We start from the raw sequence: 22,154 nt of genomic DNA, 5'->3' as shown, positions 1-22,154 counted from the left end.
TGCATGGAAGGCATGCAGATTAAATTTTGGCAGGTAGGGCAATAATGGAGTTGATACCAGGAGAGTCAAAACTCTCCTAATCAAATCCACAGTTTTCTGAATGTCGGTATAAACACCTTGATGAAAGACAGAAATAGCTGGTGATAGAAATTCCAAGGAAGGAATGATTAGCTCTCCACAGTCACCTACCTAGTCCTCAGCAACCTGGTTAGTTTTAAACTATTGCTTTTACTTCCCAGTTTCAGAATCATTATAGGAGAGAGATATTGTCATCACCAGAGTAGAAGAGTTTAAAAATATGTGCAGTGTCTTTCAGGGTAACAGGAAGACAGACACCAAATGCATACCACAAGTCAATTCTTACACTTTGGCTAGATGACATGCCAAGGTAAGGTCTACAAGTTCAGCAGCTTGGGTACAGTGTCATGGTCAACACCATGGCAGTACCAGGATAGCAAGCAGCATCTCTCATAAAAGAGCACCTGAAAGATACAAAATATTCGGAATTTTACAAAGGAATATCAATAAGATCATCTTGGTGATGTCCAGTCATGCCTCCTACTGAAGCACAGTCATTCAATGACTTTTCAGAGATTTGCAGATCAGGGAGCAATGGGGAAGGATTGAGTGTGGTATGGCACTTGAAGGTGATATTTTTGTCATCAAGCAAGGTCATTTTCTTTCAGGTCTCTGTAATTCAAAAGCTTGAATTCTGTGAACAAACAAGATCAAACAAAGAGCCTTTCCTGGCCAGAGATCATAGGTCTGGTAGTGCTCTTGCTGCCTCAGCATCAAATGGAGCTGAATAAGTTACTATGCACACAGTTCAAATGTTTGTGGAAATGACCCTCTTTTTGCTCATGTCTAAAAGGAGAGAAGGACTTATCATAATTTGGGAGTCCCATAGCAAAGGCTGACATAAAGTCTTTTGAGATCTGTGAAATCGATAGGTGATGTTCAAGATCCAAATGTTTTGGAACAAAATCTTTATTCAGAGAAACAATAGATTTGCTTATCTTATCAAGGGATGGAATCTATTGTCAACAATATCTGGCTAGTCTGAAAATGGCATGATTGTGGGAATAGAGAGATTCTGTACAGCCTACACATACTGAGTGACAGCCAAAATGAGGCATAGATATTTGAGCTAGAGAATTCATCCCTGAATTTTCAATTTCGAGTGCTTCTGGTCACTATTCTGAAGATGCATCAGAAGAAGATAACTGTTCTTTTGGGAAATCTCAGCATTTGGAGTAGCTAGCAAGGAGCCATCACTATGCTGGATCAAAGATTAGAGAAGTAACTAGTAAGAACTAATTGTTAATATTGAGGCATCATGGGATTTACCCCTCTCAAACTAAATTGGTCTAAATTGTCATTAAGTATAATTAACAAATCCCAAGATTACAAAAAAAATTTCTAATTACCATAAATTCCTAATTACCATTCACCCAATCACAAGTGTTTGAAATGGGGAAGAGATTCAATTTTTCTAAGTGAAGTAATGCCAACAAATATACCTAATTAAATTAGCCTTATCACAATAATAAAGTTAACCAGGACTTTAAAAGTTTATTTAATGACTTTTTTAAAATACCCATGTAAATACTTGATAGATTTTTGACATTATAACAATAATTCCAAATAACTTAGTTAACAATCTCACAATTTTCATAAGGAGTAGCAAAATAATGTCAGGTGAAACGACCTCAAAAATATGGGCAAACCTGGGAGTTTATAAGTTCTGAATTTCAGTACTTCAAAATATTACAACCTATTGTCAAAAGAGTTGATAAAATAATGCAACAATTTTCAAACTTTTTTCAAATTCAATTTAATAATATTTTTAATGTAACATTATTTAGATTATAAGAGAAGTTGATTTTTTTGTTAAATAGATTTTTTTTTTTGTATTTTATCTTATTTTTTCCTGGTTACATGCAAAAACAAGTTTCAACATTTGCTTTTAAAACCTTGAGGTCTGAATTCTCTCCCTTCCTCCCATCCCAATCCCCCTTATTGTGAAAGCAAGTGATTTGATAAAGGCTAAAAATGTTCAGTCATGCTAAACATTACCACAATACTTATGTTGTAAAAGTAAACATAACTTCTCCCTCAAAGAAAGAGAAAACTCAAGAAAAATAAAGTAAAAAAAAGTATGCTTCAATCTGTATTCAGACACTATCAGTTCTGTCTTTGCAATGGGTAGTATTTTTTTTTGTAGTCCTTCAGAGTTCTCTTGGGTTTCAGCATTTTTGAAAAGAGGTGATAATGATATTTGCCTTTCATTCTTAAAGAAGACAACAACATCAGGGAGGTGATGTCATGATAAACACATGAATTGGATTTGAGTGGGGGTGCTATGCTAAGTCACCATCCTCATTTTTCCCTTCAGAGCCATCTAGGTCCAGTGGCCAGACATGAATCAGGACAACTGGAGATGTCCCTGGATATGAGGCAATCAGTGTTAAATAACTTACACAGGGTCACACAACTAATAAGTGCAAATGTCTGAGGTCAGATTCGAACTGACTCCAAGGCCACTGCTATATCCATTGTGCCACCTAGCTGTCTTGAGAAAAAGTAAGTCCTTCAGATCATCCTAGAACATTACTGTTACTTTATATATATATATATAGTACATTTTCCCTTGAATCTGCTCATGTAAGTTTTTTACTGAGAGCATCCTGTTCATCATTTCTTATACAGAATAGCATTTCATCTTAATCACATACCACAATTTGTTCATCCATTCCCAACCAATGGGCATCCCCTCAATCTCCAGCTCCCTGCTACTATAAAAGAGTTGCTATAAATATACTTATACATATATGTCTTTTTCCTTTCTGTTTTTCATCTCTTCCAGAACATAGACCTAATAGTGGCACTGCTACATCAAAGAGCAGGTATGGTTTTGTAGCCATTTGGGCAAATTTCATATTTCTTTATAGAATTGTTAAATCATTTACAACTTCTTCAACAATGCATTAATGTCTCATTTAGTCTATATTCCTTCTAACATTTGTCATTTTCTCTTTGTCCTATTAGTGAACTCAACAGGTATAAGGTAATACTTTAGAATTGTTCCAATCTGTAGAAGTTGCTTTTTAACAGCTTATCTGTTCCTAAATTTCACAATATAAGAAAATTTAGAAACATAATGCTATGCTATATATATCTTATTTGTGTATTTATGTGTATTTACCTATATACATACATCACCTCATCACCACTGACAGTGTATAATAATAACATCTAAAACTTTAAAGTATCAAGTATATTTAGTTGAAGAAATAATAAAAGCCTTTATCATTAACAATCACATTTTCCCTATGTCAGGCATTGTGTTAATCCCTTTATTATCAAATGATCTCCACATGACTCTGGGATGTGGGTGCTGTTAGTATCCCCCTTATAGCATAGTAAACTGGGGCAAAAAGAAATAAAGTAACTTTCTTGGGGTTCACAGAATAATTATGATTAATCAAAACCTAAAATAAAAGCCATCTGCTATATGGCCTTATGAATTTTAATAGCTCTATTAGACACAGTCCATGCCCTCCAAAGCAATAGGACATGGGCACAGACTCACCATCTAGCTTCTCCTTGACTAGAACTATCACATATATCTTGATACTCCAGTTCTCTAACTCAGAATTAGGGAAAAATGAGATGGTGACTTAGACAGTCTTTGCCCAATATATGGAAAAGTTGACTCTCTACAGCTTCCAGATCTTCCCTCCTGAGACTAAGCAGAACATATATAATGTCTTTTTTCAGGCACTTGAAGTCCCCTACTTTTCCCCCTTCCTCCACCCTCTCAAACCTTAGAGACATATAAAGTGTGCCTCGGCTGTCTCAGAAGAACAATGGAGAACACTCCATCATAGGAGGACCCAAAGCAGAAATCGGATAGCCATTGAACAAGAATGTTGTAAAGGAGATTTCTGTATTTATGCAACTGGGGTTAGACACTATGAGATTCTGTGGAACTTGGACAAAAAAAAAGCCTGGGGCAAGTTAATATGACCTGTTACCTCTGACCCCAGAAAATAAGGGAAAAGATGAATATATATCTTTCACAGAAAAAGAAAAAGCATGAATTTAGGAATAATAATTTTTTAAAATTTTGAAGTGCTAAGTATATTGAGCTTTGGAAATTGAAATATTACCATTAATTACATCCAGATTAATAAATTCAGATTTGATTTAATTTGATCTCAAATCTGTTCTATGTTCATCAGATAGTGAATGGAAAATGGAACAAAAAATCATTAAGGCATAGTTTTTTAAAAACTACAAATTGGTTTTATATATTTAAAAATAAAATCAAGCAATACACATGAGTTCCAAATTTCAAAAATAATTCTTTTTTTCTTCTTATTATATGTAATAAAAGCCTATTCAATTTAATATTTGTTAAATTCAGAATTTTTAAAAAATAATTCATCAAGACAGAATAGAAATGGAAGGTTTTTTGTTTTTTTAAATTTGTTTTTAATAGCCTTTTCTAAAAAAGTTAATGACCGAAAAGGGATAGAGAGGATTATAATAGTTTACATGGAAATTTTTGATTACATGAAATTAAAGTGTTTGCTTAAACAATGCTGCTAAAATGGGGGGGGGGGAAGGACAATAAAATGGGGCAAAAAAATCTTTGGATCAAGTTTCTTTGAAAAAGGTCCAGTCAGAGAATAGTGTGCTTCCATTTTATCCCCTATCTCTCAACCCATTCTGACCTATACTGGGCTTGCTCCAGGATCAAAGCCTAATCCTCCCCCACCCCCCCACCCCCCCACCCCTCATTCAAGTCATGGTGTTCCTAAGGCAGCAGATCCTGGCTCTTCAATGGCAAACTCCACTAGCAAAACCGTGGTGTTTTGCAAGGTATCTATCTGCAGGATTGCTGTCACCTATGAAAAAGACCCTCGACACTTCTGCATTTCTCCAACTGATGAATCCCTATTACATAGCTCAGATTAGCTTCCTAAACAATGACTTGTGGGGGAAGTTACTGTCCTCCTTTAGTCAGTCAGATTTGGAAGTCTAGGAAAGGTTGAACCCCTTAGATGACTCCTGGGAGGAGACCAAACCCTTCAAATGCATGGGCTCTCCAGTGACATGGCTAAGGTAATTTCTTCAGATTGATTTGGCTGTGGATGGTTTGCTCTGTACCACAGACTGGCAAAGAGGATGCTTTCTCAGGCATGGATTGGATGGTGGAGAAAATGGATCTGAAGGAATTTGACTTTGATATCAGTTGGATATGGAAGACCCAGAATCCACCCACTCTGAATTTTTTGTCACATTGGGAGACTGATATAATCTGTTTAATCCTTTGTGCACTAATGATAAAGAGTCCCCTTCTGGGGTGGCTAGGTGGTGCAGTGGATAGAGCACCGGCCCTGGAGTCAGGAGTACCTGAGTTCAAATCTGGCCTTAGATACTTAATAATTACCTAGCTGTGTGGCCTTGGGCAAGCCACTTAACCCTATTGCCTTGCAAAAACTTAAAAAAAAAGAGTCCCCTTCAATTCAATTGACCAGTTCATGAAAACTCTGATTGAATTTAATGATGTCATCCCCTCACCTCCCATCAGTCTTTTCCCTTTTCTCTAAGGGCCTGACCTCCACACCAGACCCTTCTTTTAGTTTAGAACTAGGTAATGAAGTGGCTGTCTTGGAAGGAAATAAAAAATTAAAGCTCTTTGTGGGATGATGCCAAATGGCATCAAAGAGGAAGTTTTGATAATTATAGTGTAATTGGAATCAATACAAACCCTGAGTCCTACCTGGATTCTCTCCAGCTTATCCCCCTCCATTTCCATGGGTTTTCTGAATGAGAGCCAGATCTCATCTGACCCTATTTTTCTCACTGTCTGCCCCAAGTCTTATAACCATTCTCGTGCAGACAAGAAAGAGAAAAGGGTAGATTAAAAAGCTATGGAATATGGAAAACATAATAGGAAGACTGACATGTTACAGATAGAAAAAATGGTCAGAGCAGGAGGCATTATTTGGAGAATACAAAGAACTATAACAGAGGAATAAGGCTTTGAAGGAGAACGTAGATACCCTAAAGCAAAGAAATTCAGTATTTGAAGGATTTGATAGAAGAGGTCTTGAAGACCAAAGTAAAAAAGAAAAAGTCCATAAAATTGTTAGGTAGTCAGATACTTTGTATTGTGTGTATATAAAAGTTTTGTGCTATCTTGTTCAATAAATTATTTTATATTAAAAGTGCAAAAAAATTTATGTGTTCAAGTAATAATTGAAACATTTATATTTATAAGACAGTCATTCTTCAATTGACATATGATCAAAGGGCATCAACAAGCAATTTTAAAAAATTATTTTCTCCCAATTAAATACAAAAAAAATTTTTAATAATTTAATAATTTTTTTAAGTCTTAAGTTCAAAATTTTATCCTTCTCTCTGTTCTCTCTCACTTCCCTGGACTGGGAATCAATATGATATTGGTTATATGTGTGCAATCATGCAAAATATATTTATACTAGTCATTTTGTGCAATAAAAAGGAAGGAAGGAAGGAAGGAAGGAAGGAAGGAAGGAAGGAAGGAAGGAAGGAAGGAAGGAAGGAAGGAAGGAAGGAAGGAAGGAAGGGAGGGAGGGAGGGAGGGAGGGAGGGAGGAAGGTTGGTTTTTGTCCTTCGTTATCAAAGAAGACCAAAATGACATCACTGTATTTGTGTCTGACTGTGACTGATCAGTTTAATATGAGCTCAGAATGTTCTACCACAGTTTGATCACAAACAGTTCACGTGAAGACCCAGGATGGTTATTCTAAAGTTATGTATGTCATGTTTCCTTTGGGATGCTTCAATTCTGTCCTTCTCATAGAGTGCAGCATCCTCACTAATGAGGATGTCCATGCTGGACAGTTCTATCCTAGTGTCTCCCATGCTGCACAATCAATTCCAAAGTGCTTAAGAAAGACAAAAGAGACCTTCAGGGGGTCCCAGTATCACTTCTTCTGAATCCATTGTGAGTACTTGCCCTGTGTGAGTTCTCCATAGAACTTCTGGCAATCTAACAACATGACCAACCCATTGTAGTCAGAATGCTAGGCAGTTTAACTTGAGAAAAGACCTTAGTGTCTGTTATCTTCTCTTGCCAGGTGATCTTCAGAATCTTCCTAAGATAACTTAAATGGAAGTGATTCAGTTTCTCAATGTGGTTCTAGTAGGCTGTCCACATTTCATAGGCATATAGCAATGAGGTCAGTACAACAGCTCTGTAGACCTTCAATTTCATGGTTAGTCTAATGCCTCTTCTCTCCCATACTTTCTTTCAGAACCACCCAAATACTGAGCCAGTAGTTGGGTAAATGGAAGACAGTGTTTGTGATGAGAAGATCCTGAGATGTGCAAGTCTTCAGTAATAAGTGACCATCACTATTGCTCTTTCGAACTCCATTTCTCCCAAGTACTCCTTACCATGTCTGATAATCTGAATTTACTCTAACATTAAAGTCATCCAGAATTATGAGCTTATCCTCTTTTGGTACAGTGATGATAATGGTCTTCAGGTCTTCATAAAATTTTTCTTTAACTTCATCAGTGTTCTTCATGTTGGGAGCAAAGGCATTTTATTTCTTCCCGATTTCTCTCAAAGTCATCAGCTTCCTTTAGTTCCATTCTGCATTTGAAAGGGAGCATGATGGTGGCATGGCATTTTTCTGGAAGTGTCAATTTCATTCCCATGATCTGTCATTCACTCTTTTTGGTAGACATTCAAGAATGTTGATTAGATTAGTTTTGATTGCAAAAACTATTCCAGCTTCAAAGCACTCTCTTCACTGTAGTTACTCCAGAAAAACATGTAAACAGTCCTGACATCAAGCAGTCAGTCTTCATTTGTCAGCCTTGTTTCACTCAGGGCTGCTATTTGGATATGATGAATATTTATTTCTCTTGCATCAAGAGCTGTTCGTATTTCAGGTCTATTAGATCCTGTGTTGTCTATGAGTGTGCATCCATTTCATGCACCAATAGTGAATGGAATCTTCTTTGAAGAAGTTTTTATAGATTTTTTTTTTGGCCAGGCAATGCTGTTAAGTGGCTTGCCCAAGGTTACACAGCTGGGTAATTATTAGGTATCTGAGAATGGATATCAGCTCAGGTCTTCCTGACTTCAGGGCCTATGCTCTATCCATTGTGCAACCTAGCTGCCCCTGTAGATATTTTTTTTGCGTGTATGTATGTCTCAACCACATTGTGGGATTCCCATCTGCCATAGTAATCAGGCCAGGGTTGGATAAGCACAATTTTCAGGGCACCTTTTCTAGCCCCTTCCTCATATCAGGAGGTGAACAGTGTGATCCTTAAAAGGGCAGTCACCCAGGGGGCTGCCAAATCCCACTGCTGTTTTCAGGGAGAACCAACCCTATGGCCCTGGGCTACCTGTATGTAGGGTTGTGACTACATCCATACCTGCTGCTTCCTCGTTTGCCTGCCACCACAGGACTTTGAGGAATGATTATGAGTGAGTGATGTCTTTTGTTGCATGCATAAATTGGTTTTAAGTGAGGTAGAGTTGCACAAAATCATCTACCTCACTCTCTCATCCAAAGTCCCCATGACCCAGCATAGCAAGATAGAGTCAAGACAACTGGTGATGGCTCTAGATGCACTGGATGACTTTGGTGTCTTCAATGTATAACCAAGGTCGAAGCATTCCATAGCAACTGTTTCAGTTGGATTCATGGTTGTGGAATGAACTGTTCTCCTGTGCCCATTCAACCAGTGAAACACTTCACATAACACCCCCCCCCCCCCACTACTCACCATTGAGGTTAAGTCTCCCTCTGTCATCCTTAATCTGGTTTAGCCTATCTGCCGAAATGGTTTATTGGGGTGTGGCCATTGTGCATGCTACATCTTCTTGGAGCCACAGATGACAATTATGTGGCTCAGGTGGACCTCAAAGGTGGAAAGTAGCCCAAAAAAAGGCTTGGCAGCCCTCACACCAAAGGCACCAGTCTTCTAGTACTTCTGAAATCTTCCTGCTCACTGTTTCTTATTGAACAATAAGATTCCATAACTTGTTCAGCCATTCTATCAATTTCCTCTTTTTAAAAAGATCTTGTTGGGCAAATGGAAGACAGTGTTTGTGAGCATGCTAGCTTCACGCCACCGTCTTGGCCTCACCCCAGAAGTTTGTGATCTGGGAAATTTCTTAAACAAATAGGTCAAAGACAAGTATCCTAGATCCAGGAATAATTCAAGGCCCTTTTTAAAAGACTGTCGGGGGGGGGCAGAACCAAGATGGTGGCATGAAGGTAGTATTTCCCTGAAACTTGTTCCTCAAAAAACTCCCAAAACCATCAAATTATGACTCTAGGATCAAAGTATATACATATGCATTTATATGCATGTATATATGTATTTATATGCACAGTTTTATAGACCTTTGGAATATGAACAGCCAGTTTTAAAAGAAAGAATGCCATCAACAATCTTAAGGGAAAATTTCCATAAATCAATAACAATTAGAGAAATGTGAATTAAAGAAGTATTATTTCACACCTTTCAGACAGGTAAAAATGACAAAAGAAAAGAATGAGAAATGTTGGAGCAGCCATGGCAAAACTGGCACAATAATACATTGTTAATGGATCTGTGGATTGGTCTGGTTATTCCAGAAATTAATTGAATTTCACCAATAGATATACATATATTTCACCAATATACAGTATAAACTATATAAGCCCACTTTGGAAATCCTGTTGGTAAAAAAGCAAAATGTGATTTCATTAAGAAGCAAACACCATGAATAATGTAGGTTTCCTAGCAAAAACATGTTTTAATGAAAGCCACAGTAGTAGTAATAGTAACAACAACAACAACATTAATAATAATAATAATGTGGTGTCCCTATCAATGAATGCCATGAATAGAATTTTGCTGTATTATTTCTTGAAAAATGAAGTCTAGGCTCTTTTCCTGGTCATGACTTTCAGGTAGCCAAATAATTTTTAAATTATTTTTCCTGGATCTGTTTTCGAGGTCGGTTGTTTTTCCAATGAGATATTTCACATTTTCTTTTTGGAAGAATTTCATTTCTTCCTGATTTCTTACAAAGTCATCAGCTTCCTTTAGTTCCATTCTGCATTTGAAAGAGTAATTTTCTTCAGAGAACTTTTTTATCTACTTTTTCAGCTAGCCAGCTCTGCTTTTTAAAGACTTTCTTCTCCTTATTTGCCTTTTGTTTTGCTTTTTGCCTTTTGGCCTAAACTTTTTTTTTTAATGTATTATTTTCTTCAGAATTTTTTGTATTTATTTCATCAAACAGCTGATTTGGTTTTCATGATTTATCTGTATCACTCTCACTTCTCCCATTTTTTCCTCCACCTTCCTTAATTGCTTTTCAAATCTTTTTTGGGGGGAGGGGCTTATCCATACCCTGAGCCCATTTTCTATTTCTCTTAGAGGCTTTGGATACAGAAGCTTTGAGTCTGTCATTTTCTGAATCTTCCATGGGACCAAAGTAATTATCTATGGTCATATTCTTCTTTTTCTGTTGTTTGCTCATTTCCTAAGCCTAAGACTAATTTAGCATAGTTCCTAGTTTTGGGGGGTTTTGGGGACACCCTACTGGAACTTTATTCCTTCTAGGTCTTACACTCTCTTGCTTGTGCTTTGATATGTAGATAAACCACAGGTGCTCCCCTCTGTCTTGGAGCTGTGAGGAGGATTCCCAGCTCAACTATCTTAGTATGGAAGCCCAACCTGCAACCTGGATCTGAGTATGTGCAAACAGCTGGGTACTGCCCCAGGGAGAGCAGAGAGATTTCTGCAATCTCCCCCCACCCCCTTATCATCTGTGGGATTCAGGCTGGCTTCCCCAATTCTCAATGCAGGTTCTCACTGCAGGGCTGTTCTGAGGCCATTGCTTCTGCCCTCTGGTGCAGCCAAGTTCTCTCACTGCCCCTTCAAGCTGTTCCTGGTGATCCTTGGGCTGCACTGCCCTATGGTTGTGACTTTTTTCCAACCCCCAGTGCCGGTGAAACACATCTTTCCCACAGAACTTCTAAGTTGCCATGGACTGGGAAATTGTATCATTCAGTCTTTCTGTGGGTTCTGCCCCTCTAAATTTTGGCTAGAGTCATCATTTGATGGCTTTTGGAATTTTGGGAGAATGAGTTCCAGGGAAATCCTGCCTTCACACTGCCATCTTGGCTCTGCCCATCTGAGCAATCTTTTTTCAAATGGCCTTGAATTATTCCTGGATCTAGGACACTTGTTTTTGATCTATTTGTTTAAGAAATTTCCCAGATCAGCACTTCTGGGGCAGGCCCAAGACAGTGACGTGAAGCTAGCATGCTCCCAGAGCTTTTTCCTGGGAAAGCTAAATGAAGCCTCTACATTGACATTAAAGCTACAGATCCCACCAAGAAAAAGAGAAGATCCAAAGAAATTTTCAACAGTAGACATTGTAGAGGATCTTCAATGAAGGACTGTCTCTTTCACAGAAAAGGAGAAATAAAGCCAAGTGAAGTGGGAGAGTAGGAAAGCCAACTTCAGGCTTAAAGCCACAGTGTCATCCAAATCCCAACAGCTTGAGGTCCTGGCAGCTAGACAGCAAGCCAGCAGGGAGGGTCATAAAACCAAACAAAGTCTGAACCCTGGGAATACCTGGGCAAAAGACAGGACAGGGTTGGGAATAAACCACTGCATAGGCAGGACCTGAACATAAAGGAAGAAATAACCTGTGCAATGGCATGGCCTATACTGCATAGGAAATATCTTGGCCAATGATGAACCATGGATCAGATCACAATTTCACCTTAAAAAGTTTAGATCTATATTCCCTATATCCAAAGAGTTGAGCTAAAACAATAAAGATGAGAACAAAAGCTAAAAGAGCTTTCACTATAGAAAACTACTTTGAAGATAAAGATGATAACAATGCCATGTCAGAAGAAGAAATCAGTGAAAAAATTACTCACAGCAGAAGTCTCAACTCTTTGAATTAGACTCAAATCCAAAAGCTCATTGAAGAGCTTTAAAAGAATTTTAAAACCAAAAAAAAGAGAAAGAAAAAAATGGAAAAAAGAAATGAGAATCATACTGGAAAATTATGATAAATTGACCAGTGAAATCAATTCCATTAAAAGTAAGAATAACCAAGGAAAAGGAAACACAAAAGTTAACTGAAGAAAATAAAACCATAAAAATTAAAATTGAACAAATAGAAACAAATGAATCTATTAGACTATAAGATTCCATCAAGCAAAATAAAAAGACTGAGAGAAATAAAAAAAATAAATAAAATACCTTTTAGGAAAAACAAACAACCTGGAAAATATATCCAGGAGTGATAATTTATGAATCATCAGACTACCAGATCAAAAAAACAACCTGGAAAATGTCATGCAGGAAATCAGGGAAAATTGTCCAAATCTGCTAGAAGAAGACAATATAGCCATTGAAAGAATACACATAACCCATACAGAAGGTGACCCCAAGATAAAAACTCCCAGGGCTTTTATAGCCAAATTCCAGACCCCCTCAAATAAAGGAAAAATACTACAAACAGCATAAAGGAAACAATGTAAATACAAAGGAAACAGAATCAGACTCACACAGGACCTATCAGGACTGAAGGACCTGGAATACCATATATGGGCAGGCAAAAGATCTGAGGTTAAAACCAAGAATTTAGGCAAAATTCAGTATATAGTTAAGAAAAAAGATGGGTGTCCAACAAAATAGAGGACTTCCAAAATTTCCTGGCACAAAAACCAGAACTGACAGAATTCAGTCTGCAAATACATGACTCAAGCAAGGAATAAAAAGGTAAATGAAAAGGGGAAGGAAAAAACAAAATAAACCAAAACAAATGTTAGTTAAGACCATCAAATTGTATACAACCCTAAAAGGGAAGGTATAATAATTATAACTCTTGAGAATTGTACTTTTCTTAGGATAATTAAAGGGTGAAATTTAATTGAAGAGATCGGACTTAGAGGATATGGGTATGGTTGGGTCTTCTCTCTACATTGAAGAAGTTCAAGATGTTTGAAACAACAAGCCTGATGAAAAACAGGTGTGTTTACTCTAAACTCAAGTGTCTCAGTCAACTTTGACCTACTTTAATTCTGCTGTGCTCACAAAGCTTAGCACTTTCTCTAATCAGGGTATCATAAACTGGGTGGAACTGGGTCAATATCTCCCATAACTTACAATCAATTGTAAAGTTCTTGAGTCAAATCTTCAGAGCCTCCCAGTAATTAGAGCTCTTTGAGATTCTTATAGTTAATTAAATCAGAGTTGTATTAATATATATTTTACTTAACAAAGCAATAAGAGCCCTGGGTGGGAAGTGGGGGTAAGTGTGGGAGAAAGTATACTTGGGGGAATGGGTACAAATAGTTTATGAAATGATTTGGCTTTGGATGATACTTTAGCTCATGAGGATTATGTGTCCTTGGAGGCAAGGTAAAAAATGATTATTATTTGATGTAATTTGAGACTCTTGAAAAGTGTACTTCTAATGAGACACAAAGAGGGAAGAATACTTAGTGACTCTGAGACAATGCTGCTTACCAAACAATCAAGCAATCAATCTGAAATGTTATTTTGATAACATTTTGAGCTTATCAAAACATCAATTAATCAAACTGTGATCAATGATACCTGATTAATAGTACCTGAATGATAAATAACACAAGGTGAAGCACAAAAAATTGTGATTTTAGAGGGAAAAAAGGAGTGTGAAACACTGAGTAAATTCTACTCAATAGATTTGACTTAGAGAGGGAATAAGATACATTTCCACTAGGGTTTATGAAAAAGCCAATAAAATAGATAAACCTTTGGTTAATCTGACTTAAAAAAATAAAGAAGATAACCAGATTACCAGTATTAAGAATGTAAAAGGTGAACTATCCACCAATGAGGAGGACATTAAAGAGATAATCCAGAGCTACTTCACCTAACTATATGTTAATAAATTGGATAACCTGAGTGAAATGGATGAAAATTTACAAAAATACAAACTTCCCAGATTAACAGAAGAGGAAATAAATTACTAAAATAACCCCATTTCAGAAAAAGAAATTGAAGAAAGAAAGCATCAATAACCTCCCTAAGAAAAAGTCTTCAGGTCCAGATGGATTTACAAGTGAATTCTACTAAACATTTAAGGAACAATTAATTCCTATTCTACATAAAGTATTTTTAAAAAAATAGAAGATGGAGTTCTGTTAAACTCCCTTTATGATGCTAACATGGTACTGATACCTAAACCAGGACAATTCAGAACAGACTAACAAAATTATAGATCAATCTCCCTAATGAATATTGATACAATATCTTTAAAAATTTAGCAATGAGACTACAGCAAGTTATTACATGATCAGGTAAGATTTATAACAGGTAGATAAGAATGGTTCAATATTAGGAAAACATTCAACAGAACTGAGCATAGCAATAGCAAAACCAATAGAAATCATATGATTATCTCAAGAGATGCTGAAAAAGGCCTTTCATAAAATACAACATCCATTCGTATTTTAAAAACTCCTAGAAAGTTTAGTAATAAATTCCTTAAAATAATCAGTTGTAGCTATCTAAAATCATCAACCAATATTATATATAATGGGAATAAACTCAGAGCATTTCTAATAAAATCAGGGGTAAAACAAGGTTGCCCATTATCACCATTTACTATTCAATGTAGTATTAGAAATGATAGCTGTTGCAATAAGAGAACTAAAAGAAAATGAGGGAATCACAATTGGCAATGAGGAAGTAAAGTTTTCACTCTTTGCAGACGATATGATGGTATAATTCAAGAACCTGAGAAAATCATCTTAAAAATTCCTTGAAACAATGAACAAATTCAGCAAAGTAACAGGGATATATAATAAACTCAAATAAATAATCAGCATTTCTATATGTGAACAACAAAATCCAAGAACAAGAGATAGAGAAATTCCATTTAAAGTAACTATAAACAACATTAAATACTTGAGAATCTACCTCCCAAGACAAACCCAGAAACTGTATGAACACAATTATTAAGCTCTCCTCACCCAAACAAAGTCACATCTAAATAATAGGGTAAATGTCAATTGCTCATGGTCTGGTCAAGCTAATATAATAAAAATAACAATCCTGCCCAAATTAAATTACCTATTTAGTGTGCCATACCAATCAAACTCCCAAATAGCTATTTGACCAAACTAGAAAAAAATAGTAACAAAATTCATCTGGAGCAACAAAAGATCAAGAATAGCAAAGGAACTGATAAAAAAAGATGAAAAGGATAGAGGCCTATCTCTACTAGATCTATAAATAGGCAGCCATCAAAAATGACTGGTACTGCTAAGAAACAGAGTAATGGATAAGTGGATTAGGATAGGTTCAAAAGAAACCTTAGTAAAAGACTACAGCAATCAGTTATTTGACAAACCCAAAGACTTCAGCTTTTGGTATAAAAACTCACTATTTGACAAAAATTGTAATGAAAACTGGAAAATAGTATGGCAAAAACTAAGCATAGAGTCACATCTCACACCCTATACCAAAATAGGGTCAAGATGGATACAGGATTAGGTATAAAGGGTGACACCATAGATAAATGAATAGACCAAGAAATATTCTATCAGATCTATGGAAAAGGGGATAAATTTATAACCAAACAAGAATTAGAGCACATCATAAACTGAAAAATGAATGATTTTGATTATATTATATTAAAAAGGTTTTGCACTAATAAAACCAATGCTGCCAAATTAGAAGAAAAACAGAAAGCTGAGAAACAATCTTAAAGATTCCATTTCTAAAATAGAGAATTGCATCAAATCTATAAGGTTGCAAGTCATTCCCCAATTGATAAATGGTAAAGGATATGAGTAAACAGTTTTCAAATGAAGAAATTAAGGCTATATATAAGCATATGAAAAAATGCTCCAAATCATTATTGATTAGAGAAATGAAAATTAAAACAACAATAAGGTATCACTTCACACCTACCAGATTGGCTAAGATGAGAAAAAGGGAAAATGATCAGTGTTGGAGAGAATTGTGAGGATTGGGACATTGATGTATTACTGGTGGAGTTGTGAAGGGATCCAACCATTCTGGTGAGCAATATGGAACTATGCCCAAAGAGCAATAAAAGTGTTCATTCCCTTTGCCTCAGCAATTCCAATGCTAGGGCTATATGCAGAAGAAATCCTAAAAATTGGGAAAAGACCCACATGTTTCAAAATATTCATAACAGCTCTTTTTTGTAGTGGCAAAGAATTGGAAATTGAAGGGAAGCCCATCAATTGTGAAATGGTTAAATAAGTTATGGTACATGAATATCATGGAATATTATTATTCTATAAGAATCCATGAATGGTTGGACTCTAGAGAGGCATGGGGTGACATAAAGGAACTGATACTGAGCTAAGGGAGCAGAATCAAGAGAACAATGCAGACATTAGCCAAAACAATGTGAGTTGATCAACCTTGATGGAAGCAGTTCCTGTCAGTAATTCAGAGAGCTAGGACAATCATATTAGGCTGGCTATGGACAATGTTATCCCCATCCAGAGGAAGAAAACAAAACAAAACAAAAAAAAGAACCTTTCAAAATCTAGTGAACCTTTATAAAAGTTATCTCTTATGTATCTCTTTCCCTTAACCCTAATTCTTCATACTGAAAATGACTGTAAATAATCTGTAAACATGTTTATCAAAAATATGTCTGTACAATGCTTACCTGATTGATTGCCACTGAGGGGGAGGAAGGTGGTAAGGGAGGGTGGAAGGAAATTTTGTAACTTAAAAGTATCCATGTGGTACATATAGATGAAAAAATTTTAAAAATAAATGAAAATTAAAATCTAGAAAATCTATTCTACTCAACAGGTAAAGGGGGAAGGAAAGATAGGGGGAAAATGGATTGACAAAAGGGAAGGCAAAGGAATAAGTGAAGATAAACTGAAAGATAAATTTTCAAAGAAAAGTTAAAGGGGAAAGGGAGTAAAAATTTGTTGAAGAGGAATGAGATTTAAGGAAAGAGAAAAATGTAAACAGAAAAATAGCATGGAGGGAAATACAGAATTAGGGATGCTAACTTAATTTGAATGGGATAAACTATCCTATTAAATGGAAGCAGATAGCAGAATGGATTAAAAACTAGAATCCTACAATATGTTGTTTTCAAGAAACACATTTGAAGCAGAGAGATACACACAGAGTAAAAGTAAAAGGATGGAGCAAAATATATTTTGCTTCAGCTGAAGTAAATAAAAAATCAGGGGTAGTGATCTTGATTTCAGGTATAGCAAAAGCAAAAATAGATCTCTTTAAAAGATATAAGGAAGGAAACTACATCTTTTTAAAAGGCACCATCAGTAATGAGGCTATATTGTTAATAAATATGTATGCACATATTGGTATAGCATCCAAATTCCTAGAGGAAAAGCTGAGTGAATTACAAAGAGACATAGACAGCAAAACTTTAATATTGAGGGATCTTAATTTCCCTTTTTCAGAACTAAAAAAAAAAATAAAAAATAAATGAGAAGGAAGTTAAAAAGATGAAGGAAATCTTAGAAAACTTAGATATGATAGACTTCTGGAAAATGCTTAATGGGAATAGAAAGCACATATTTTTTTTTCTCAGCAATACATGGCACCTATACCAAAACTAACCATGTACTAAAGCATAAAAACCTTATAATGAAATGCAGAAAGGCAGAAGTAATAATTGCATACTTCTCAGACAATGATGCAATACAAATTACATGCAACAAAGGGTCACAGAAGGAAAACCAAAAACTAATTGGAAACTAAATAACAATTTTAAATAATGAACAGCTCAAATAGCAAATCATAGAAATAACTAATAATTATATCTAAGAAAATGATAATAATGAGACCTCATACAAAAATTCATGGGATGCAGTCAAGTCAGTTTGAGGGGAAACTTTATACCTCTAAATGCTTATAGGAATAAAGTAGAAAAAGAAGAGATCAGTGAATTGGATATGTAATTTAAAAGCTAGAAAAAGAACAAATTAAATACCAAATTAGAATTTCTGAAAATCAAGGGAGAGATTAATAAAATTGAAAGCAAGAAAACCATTGATATTAGAAGTAAAACTAAGAGTAGGTTTCATGAGAAAGCCAATAAAATAGATAAACCTTTAGTTAATCTGATTTTAAAAAAGAAAAAATCAAATTACCAGTATCAAAAATGAAAAGGGTGAACTCACTACCAGTGAGGAGGAAATTAAAGAGATAATTCTGAGTTACTTGGCCAAACTCTATGCCAATAAATTTGATAACCTGTGTGAAATGGATGAATATTTACAAAAGTACAAATTGCCAGATTAACAGAAGAGGAAATAAATTACTTAATTAACCCCATTTCTGAAAAAGAAATTGAAGAAGCCATCAATCAATTCCCTAAGAAAAAGTCTCCAGGTCAAGATGGATTTACAAATGAATTCTACCAAATGTTTAAGGAACAATTAATTCTTATTCTGCATAACTATTTGAAAAAAATAGAAGTTCAGCCAAATTTCTTTAATGAAACCAACATGTTGCTGATAACTAAACCAGGCAGACCCAAAACAGACAAAGAAAATTATAGACCAATCTCCCTAATAAAGATTGATAAAAAAAACAAATAAAATTTTAGCAATGAGATTAAGCAAGTTATTACTAGGCAATACACCATAATCAGGTAGAATTTATACCAGGGAGGAAAGGATGGTTCAATATTAGGAAAACGCAAACCATAACTGAACATATCAAATAACATAACCAGAAGAAATCAGATAATGATTTCAGTAGATGCTGAAGAAACCTTTGATAAAATACAACATCCATTCCTGTTATAAACACTAGAAAGTTTAGGAATAAATTGAGTTTTCCTTAAAATAATAAGTAGTATCTATCTAAAACCAACAACAAATATTAGATATGATGGGGATGAACTCAGAGCATTTCCAGTAAGATCAGGGGTGAAACAAGGATGCCCATTATCACTACTGTTATTCAATATAATTTTAGAAATGTTAGCAATGTTAGCAATAAGAGAAGTAAAAGATATTGAAATTAGAATTGGCTATGAGGAAGCAATGCTTTCATTCTTTGCAGATGATATGATGGCATACTTAGAGAACCCAAGAAAACATTTTAAAAAAACTCCTTAAAAATTAACAATTTCAGCAAAGTAGCAGGATAAAATAAACCCACATAAATCATTGTTAGTGATTTCACAGCTGTGAGATAACAAGGACAAAGATCTCCAAGACCCTCTTGCCCCTCTGTTGTTTTGCAAGACTGCTGCCCTGGTATCTCCAGACCTCTTCATTCTCCTACTTTTGTGTTTGCCCAAGAAGCAGCTCATCCTAAGATAACAGGATATATACCATAATGGTAAAGATAAGTAAGTATGACAAGAATTTGGACAAACAACTTTATGATCTTTTTGTATGATTGACTCCCACTGATTAACTCATGAGATATGTTTGTGTTGTCCACTGGTATTCTGAAGATATAATATAGAGATTAAGGATACTCAATAAAGTAGTCTTTTGTTCCTGGGAAAAGAGGCTTGTTTCTCTGTCCTTTCACTATAGCTGGGAACACGTTCTTTGCTGGGCAAAGAATTCAAGGTAGTTGGTGCACCATTTCATTTCAAATCATCAGCATTTCTTTAGATGAACAACAAAATCCATTAAATTCTGGGATAAGAACTCATTATTTGACAAAATTTGTTGGGAAACTGGAAATAATCTGGCAAAACTAGGCATAAACCTACATCTCACACTATACCAAAATAAGATCAAAATGGGTGCAGGATTTAGATGTCATAGTGAAACTAATAGACCAAGAAATACTCTGTCTATCTATCTGATCTATGAAAGGAGACAAATTTATGACCAAAAAAGAAATAGAGTCCATCATAAACTATAAAAATGAATGATTTTGATTATGTTAAAGTAAAAAGGTTTTGTACTAAGGAGATCAATGTTGCCAAAATTTGAAGGAAAGCAGAAAACTTGGAAACAATCTTCACAACTAGGAGTCCTAATGAAGGTCTCATTTCTAAAAAATATAGAAAACTACATCAAATTTCTAAGGTTACAAGTCATTCCTCAATGGATAAATGGTCAAAGGTCAAATAGATAAATCGATAAATGGTCAAATAGTTTTCAAATGAGGAAATTAAAATTTTATATAATCAAATTGAAAAAATGCTCTAAATCCTTATGGAATAGAGAAATGTAAATTAAAACAACAATGAGGTATTGCCTCATACCTATCAGATTGGCTAAGATGACAAAAAGGGAAAATGATCGATGTTGATGAAGGTGTAGGAGGACTGGGATACTAATACATTGCTGGTGAAGTAGTGAATTGACCCAACCATTCTGGAGAGCAATATAGAAACATTCCCAAAAATCAATAAAACTGTTCATACTCTCTGACCCAGCAATTCCAATTCTTGGTCTATATTCAGAAGAGATCATAAAAAATGGGAAAAGTCCCAAATGTTCCAAAATATTCTTAGTAGCTCTTTTTGTAGAGGCAAAGAATTGGAAATTGAGGGGATGCCCATCAATTGGGAATGGCTAAACAAGTTATGGCATATGAATGTTACATAATAAGAAACCATGGGTGGTCAGGCTCTAGACAAGCATGGAATGAATTACAGGATCTGTTGTTAAGCGAAGAGAACAGAACCAAAAGAACATTGTACATGTTAACAACATTGTGGGATGATCAACTCTAATGGAAGCATTGTGGTTCAGAGAGCTAGGACAATTCTATTAGATAGGCTATGGACAATGCTGTCCTGATCCAGAAGAAAAACAAAACAAAACAAAACAAATCTGATGAACACGACATTCACTTTAAAAAAAAATATCTCTTATGTATTTCTTTTCCTTAAACCTAATTCTTCATACCAAAAATGATCAATCTGTAAACATGTTTAACAAATGTACAATATTAACCTACAATATTAATCTAACTTCACTGCTGAGGAGAGTGGGGTGTGAAGAGGGGGGGGATGGGAATTTTATAACTTAAAAATATACATATTATGCATATGGGATGAAAGTTGAAAATCTTTCATAACATATATTTGGAAAAATAAAATATTAAATAATAAAAAAGAAACTTCCCAGGTCTACATCAGCTCTGGATCCAGACTTGTCTTCACCCAAGTCCCTTCCCAGAGGACCTTGCATGAGCCCCATAATCAGACCTTCTTGACCTGTCTTCACCTCAGGACATTCTGTCATGCTAGAGAGACCATTGTTTAGCCTTACAGGCTTCCTATCTCTTATTTCAACTCCTACAGGAGTCCTGATTTGCTGAGAGGTGGGCTTCTGGACCTCACAGAACACAAAAATGTTGTCATAAGGTTGAATCTCAATCACCTGCCTCTTTAATCACCTGCCTCACTCAAAAAGAACTCTCTACAGACACTAATACTCTGCCTGGAATGATTCCTCTAGACTTACATACTCCCACACCATCACAGTCTCCTCATCCTAGTGATTCTGAACAGCCAGTGGTTTTTTTGGATAAACCCTGTCCCCCACTGCCCACTTTCCCTTGTATATCTTGCATCTCTTGCCCCTGTCCCCCACTGCCCACTTTCTCTTGCATCTCTTGCCCCTTTGACTTGACCCTGCAAATGTCCAGATCTACACTTCCTCTATTGGCTCTCTGTAATTAATGATTCATAATTACTAAATTTGCTTTCATCTTAAACCTGTTCCTTTCTTATTCCCTCAGTGTTTTGACTCTCACTGAGCTTCCCCCTCCTTCTGATGCATTGCTAACCACCCTTTCTAATGCTGCTTTCCCTTTCACTATCAATTCATGGATCAGGAAAGTGATTCAGGATAATCCCCAATTTTACCTCTACCACCATTCTTTTAGTTAGAAATCCTGAGAGTCTTTATCCCCTTTTTCCACCTCCCACCAAATTCCAACCTCCTTCCCCAGAATGATTCTGTTTCTGAGTATGTAAGAGAGATCATTCTTTGACAGATTTCTAACAACCTTAAACTGAACCCTGGGACAGACCTTAGATTAAAAAGCCCAAGGTCTCCTATTGTATTCTGCAGCATTTTCAATCTTCCTGATATATATCTTGCCACTGG

The 22,154-nt window shown here is 35.7% G+C and overlaps 1 pseudogene; it reads left to right on the top strand.

Annotated features, from left to right (window-relative positions):
- The first annotated feature begins 4,813 nt into the window (after positions 1-4,813).
- On the top strand, positions 4,814-8,958 carry LOC141507478 (cyclic AMP-dependent transcription factor ATF-4-like; annotated as a pseudogene).
- Positions 8,959-22,154: the final 13,196 nt, after the last annotated feature.

The sequence above is a fragment of the Macrotis lagotis genome, chromosome 1 (genome assembly GCF_037893015.1).
Source record: "Macrotis lagotis isolate mMagLag1 chromosome 1, bilby.v1.9.chrom.fasta, whole genome shotgun sequence".
In the NCBI taxonomy this organism is placed as follows: domain Eukaryota; kingdom Metazoa; phylum Chordata; class Mammalia; order Peramelemorphia; family Peramelidae; genus Macrotis; species Macrotis lagotis.
This window is presented reverse-complemented; position numbering and strand designations above follow the sequence as displayed.